We start from the raw sequence: 5,774 nt of genomic DNA on the forward strand, positions 1-5,774 counted from the left end.
GCGGCGGCGGCGGCAAGTGCACGGGGCCCGCCCGTCCCGCTCCGCAGGGGCAGAGGGGGAGGGGATGAAGCTGCCCGGCGCCATTTTGCTTGTGGGCTGCAACCCGCCGTTGCCTCTCAGCGGAGGCTCGAAGATAGCAAATTGGAGGCGGTGAGGGGGACGGAGTCTCTGTATTTCTGACAACAGATGCATTCAACAATCCACCGAAGGTTTGAGGAAGTGTCGATGTTCGGTGGGACTGGTTCTTTCCCCCTTTCCCCCAGTGGCCCTCAAATCTGGATATAGGTGAGCTTGGCATGCCAGTATTGGGTGCACGGACAAGGACAGCAGGGCCTGGGAACGAACTCCCTCCCGTCACCCTTCGAAAGCGATACACTTTCTCCTCCTCCCAAACAACCCCAGTCCCGTCTCCCCGTCCCTCTCCCCCTCCTCCCCCAGCCCAGTCTGGCCTCCGGCGCTGGGTGAACCCGGTTGGGGTGTCACTCGACGCCCACTAGGGGCTGAGGAGGCTCCAGTGCGCAGGCTCCGGGCACCGGATAAAAGCGGAGCTGGCGAGTCCCGCGCTGTCTCGATGGAGGAGCAAGAAACGGAAGAGGTCGGGGGGAGAAGCAGCAGGAAAAATGCAGCCACCGTCAACGCCGCCTCCCTGCCACCGTGTTTCGGGGTAAAAAGCTGCCGTTGCCGTCGGTGCAGTTGCCGTCGCTGCCTCCTATACTTCTCTTGGCCTCGGGGAAGGATTTCCCCACCGGTGGGACAATGTGCGGGGAGGGGAGTGGGAATTCCTTTATGTGGCGGTGATTAAACGAGGGAGGGACAGAGAGACAGTGATCTCGAAGAAAAAAGGGGAGACCAAAGAATAAAAGGGTTTCCCCACTAAAATGACACGGCGATTCCGGCTCTTGTTTTCGGGGTCTTTCCCCGAAATGGTTTGCGTCTTCTCCTTGCCCCGCAGCGACCCGGAGCGCGGGGGGGAGCGGAGTGGGGAGAGGCAGAGGTGGTCTCGGCAGCCAATCGGCGCCTGATATGTCCTGTCGGGCGCGTCGTGGTTGGCTGGCGATGACCTCATCCTGCAGCAGCGGGTGGGGCCAAAGCTGTAGGGGGAGGCTGTTGCAAAGGTAGAGAGGGAGAAGTGACGATGGCGATCGTTGTTGCCGCGGCCGATGTGGAACCCAAGCAGTGGCGAAGGGAATCGCAAGGCTCTTCCCTGACCATTTTCTCCTGTCCCTGCGCGAGGTGAGGGCCCCGGCTCGGCCTCTGCGAAACTTTGGGGCGCTGGCGCGGAGGAGGAGACAGGATTTCTCCCGTGACTTTTGTAACTGCGTCAGGGCAAGATGGCGCTGGGTCTCCTTGGGGCGCGGGGGGAGAGGCACGTCCACCGCCGCAGCGCATGTGACCGGGCTGCATTCCTGTGGGGTTTGGCTCCGACCCAGGCCGGGGCGGGGGAGGGGACAGGGCTTGGGCGGAGGAGACTGTGGTGCGGTCGGCGTTGGCGGCCCGAAGAGGAAGAGATGACTGTTGGAAAGCGTTCCCCTCCCCCATACGGCAGAACAGCTGCGGCTCCCAGGGGAAAGCCCCCGCAGGACACTCCTCGTGGGGTGTGACGGCTGTTGGTGGAGAAGGTTTGGCGCCCTGTTTTCTTATCTGCCTTTCTCCCCGCAAAGTATACTTATGTAAGGTGGTAGTTCTCTGACGTGGGACTCGGAATCTATGAGTCCTTGAGGGTCACTGCGAGGCCTAGTGAGGGGTAAATTAGCTTTTGGGGGTACAACGTCAAGGAGGATCGATTAATTTCTGAGGAAACAGTTTCTCAGATTGAAATAGAAAAGTATTTCCAAAGTTTAGAAACAAATGTAAAGGTGTAAATAACACCCAGGAACACTTCAATTGCTTTTAAACGGCACAAGCAGCCATCTGAATTCAAGGGTCCTTTTCAGACTGTTCCTTCTGTACTTCCTGTTCTTTATTCCAGTTTCCTATCTGTACATCCCTTAAGAATATAGTTTTGTCGGTGGAATTTGCTTTTTTTATTTATTTTTATTTTTTATTTTTGAGACGGAGTCTCGCTCTGTTGTGCCCAGGCTGGAGTGCAGTGGCGCGATCTAGGCTCACTGCAACCTCTGCCTCCCCGGGTTGAAGCGATTCTCCTGCCTCAGCCTCCCAAGTAGCTGGGATTACAGGCGCCCACAACCACACCCGGCTGATTTTTTTATTTTTAGTAGAGACGAGGTTTCACCATATTGGCCAGGCTGGTCTCGAACTGTCGAGATCCTCCCGCCTTAGCTTCCGAAAGTGCTGGGATTATAGGCCTGAGCCACTGCCCCAGGCCTGCTTTTTACTTTTTATTTTTTATTTTTGGCATTAGGCGTTAGTAATACAGAATAAAAGCCGTGTTTTAAACTGTATGAAGTTGTAAGACTTTTCAGTACTTTTAGCGTGTTTTCTTTCTGTTGCCCTTTTGTAGTTTTTAAAAATAAAAGATGGAATTATAAGCACTTCCGGTGAATATTATTCCTTAAGATTCCTGCATCATTATGACATTTGAAGCGCTTTTGTAGTAGTAAAAACTATACTTTTAGCTTTTGAAACCTCGATAGGAGAAAATATCCAGCAGTTTGTAAGGGCTATTTCGGCATATTCAGTAAGGTAGAATATGTTTTTTGTTTTTCCCACTTCGCTAAACTATAGTAGTCAAAACTAGCAAAAATTTTTACAGGGCTTCTCCTTTTGGGTGGTGTAGAGGGTGGGGAGTTACTCAACAAACACATTTGCAGCTAAAATCTGGCCTACTTCTTGATGGAGCACTTATGCTTGGTGCTAGGAGAAAATGATTGCTGGACCTGAAAAGAACCTGAGGTCAAGGTTGTGCTATTTCAGATCCTTAAGGCTTAGTTGTAGGCTCTTGGTAGTTTGAAAACATGATTGGGTTTTTAATTTGTTTGTGTATCTTTACATCCTCACTAGTTTTTGTGGATTTCCTTTTTCAGTTATTAAGCAACTGAATGTGGATGAACTATAAATAATTAGTACAAAGAATGTAATTAGGTCCACTCTGAATAGAAAGCATTAAGAACTCTTGAATGTCTTCAAGGGTTACTTTGTTACGTGTAAGATGTCTCCCCTTCCTTTATAGCAGTTTTTATTCCTGCTTAAAAAAGGAACTAAATATGAAGTCAGTAGATTTTAAGGTAATTTTCAGAATGTTTCTACTTTCACCGTGCCTTAATAAGGAAAAGAGGCCATTTTCCAAGCGAATGGAAACACCCTTTCCTTGTTTTGTGCCTTTAATCAGAGTGTACCTTCCTTGTTCCTGATTGCCAAATCCACGAACTTCTTGAGCTCTCAATTTTTCTTGACTTTCCCATGGCATTTTAAATACTGTTCATACTTGGAATTACTTTTCTTTGACTGCCTTCATACGTTCGTGTATTATGCCTGGGCAATTTCATTTGGGCCTATTATGTTCCAATACCTCTCCAATTTTCACCTCCATCTTAGCTCTGCCAGCTTCAGAGCTATAGGTAGGCAATGTAAAAGTTTACTGGGGACTGCAGGCTTTCTGAGCTAAATGAAAATACTAAGCTTGGTACTTGTTTCCTCAGAAATTTCTTCCCCTATCCCCTCACAAAGATTATTTGAGTAAATTACAACCCAACCTTCTTTTCCTTATTTTTGTTGAAATCATTGTCTCTTAACTTTGGAACATTGCAATTGCAATAAGCTTACTAGGTTCACATAGCATATCTTCTGATGTGCTACAATTAAAATGCACGCCATCTCAAAAGTACTTTGCCATCTCATACCTTTGTGCTTTTGTCCTACTACCTGGAGTGCATCTTTCTCACTTCTGGATAACACAATTGGAGCCTTTTCTTTGCCTCTTTAAACTCGACAGAATCCCTACTCCCAAGTAAATGTGTCATTCTTTACGTTGATAACCCAGCCTAGTGCTTGACACTTGATAGGCATTCATGTGTACAAGGTTTTTTAGAGATTGATAAGATTAACTGTAGAGTCTATAAACTGTAAATACTGGCTTTTAAACTCTTTTTAAAGAGCTCTTTTGATCAACAATTTGGATAAGATATGGAAGGTTAGGGAGGCTCCAGACAAGAGAGAAGACTGCTGATGGCCCAGAGATAGTTCTGCCCCAAAAAGGTGGGAAGAAAAAAAAAACTGCGCTGCATATTTTTAAGAAATATATTTTATAGCATTTTTCTTTAATGCCTACTTTTGCGCAAGCACTGAAGTTTATCCTGCATTTGTATTTCTTATTTGAGAAAGAAATGGCCTTTGGGGTTTGTTTTGTTTTTTGTTCCTTTGTAAGCACACTGCAAAAGTGGCGTTGTCAGCATTGTCTTTTGAGGTATCAAATGTGCTTTCCATCAGCATATATCTTTTATATAGTACCATTCCTAATAAACTAAATTGGTTATCAACCTAATACAAATGGTATTTCGTACAACTTAAGCCTAAACTAAGTTAGATTATATAGAAACTTACTCTTAGAGAATATATCGCCTTAATATTTCTTATCCTGAAAAGAGTATTTTTAAGTGCCCCTCTCAAAGTATATTGATTAATATTTGTCCCAAATGTAAAACTATATCCTGGTTTTTCCCTTGCAGTTGTTTAGCAAGGAAATGTTTACTTACTAATTTATTTTCTTCCAGACTCTATTCTACCAGTTTAAACTTAGCTGAGTTTTGTTTTTGTTTTTTTGTTTTTGAGACAGAGTCTTGCTTTGCCGCCCAGGCTGGAGTGCAGTGGTGCAATCTTGGCTCACTGCAGCCTCTAGCTCCTGGGTTCAAGCCATTCTCCTGCCTCAGCCCCTGAGTAGCTGGAACTACAGGTGCGCACCACCACGCCCAGCTAATTTTTGTATTTTTAGTGGAGATGGGGTTTCACCATGTTCGCCAGGCTGGTGTCTTGAACTCCTGACCTCAGGATCACCTGCCTCAGCCTTCCAGAGTGCTGGGATTACAGGTGTGAGCCACTGTGCCCAGCCTAAACTTAGATCAGTTTTAGTGCTACTTCCATTTCTTTATGTATAGTTCAATGTAAGAATAACAGAGTTTGGGATTTTTTTTTTTTTTTTTTTTTAATTAGCAAGGTAATGCCACATCAGGTCCTTGGTGACATTAATGAGAAAACAGGGGAATTACTGGAAAGTCTTGATTTAAGGCCAGATGAGAAATCCTTAACTGCTAGTGTGACTTCCCTCCCCACAAAAGAGTGCTCTCATAATACATCGAATTGTTGGATGATGTTGTATATACTTTATACATAATCTTGCCCACGGTGGCAGAGCATTAACTTTAACATCTGTCTCCCTGACCTCACCAAAGTTCATAATCTTTGCCCTACTTACACTGTCTGAAGGGTGACTTGGCTTTTTTTTTTTTTTTTTTTTTTTTTTAAATTGAGACAGAGTCTTGCTCTGTTGCCCAAGCTGGAGTGCAGTGGTGCGATCTCGGCTCACTGCAACCTCCACCTCTGGGTTCAAGCGATTCTCCTGCCTCAGCCTCCCCAGTAGCTGGAATTGCAGGCACTTGTCACCACGCCTGGCTAATTTTTGTGTTTTTAATAGAGACAGGGTTTCACCATGTTGGCCTGTCTGGTCTCGAACTTCTGAGCTCAGGTGATCTGCCTGTCTTGGCCTCTCAGAGTGCTGGGATTACAGGCATGAGCCACCGTGCCTGGCTGATGACTAAACTTTTGAGGTGTGGCACAGGACAGAGAAAGACTTATTTTAAAACATCCTGTCTTCAACCCAG

General features: G+C 46.2%; 1 long non-coding RNA gene across 1 annotated transcript in view; it reads left to right on the plus strand.

The window, feature by feature from the left end:
* The first annotated feature begins 123 nt into the window (after positions 1-123).
* The window catches only part of LOC105475331 (uncharacterized), a 32,449-nt gene continuing 26,798 nt past the window's right edge, over positions 124-5,774 (plus strand). The window contains exon 1 of the long non-coding RNA XR_011622060.1: positions 124-1,233. This is a non-coding gene — a long non-coding RNA (uncharacterized lncRNA). The remainder of the gene's footprint in view (positions 1,234-5,774) is intronic.

The sequence above is a fragment of the Macaca nemestrina genome, chromosome 4, assembly GCF_043159975.1.
Source record: "Macaca nemestrina isolate mMacNem1 chromosome 4, mMacNem.hap1, whole genome shotgun sequence".
Lineage (NCBI taxonomy): Eukaryota > Metazoa > Chordata > Mammalia > Primates > Cercopithecidae > Macaca > Macaca nemestrina.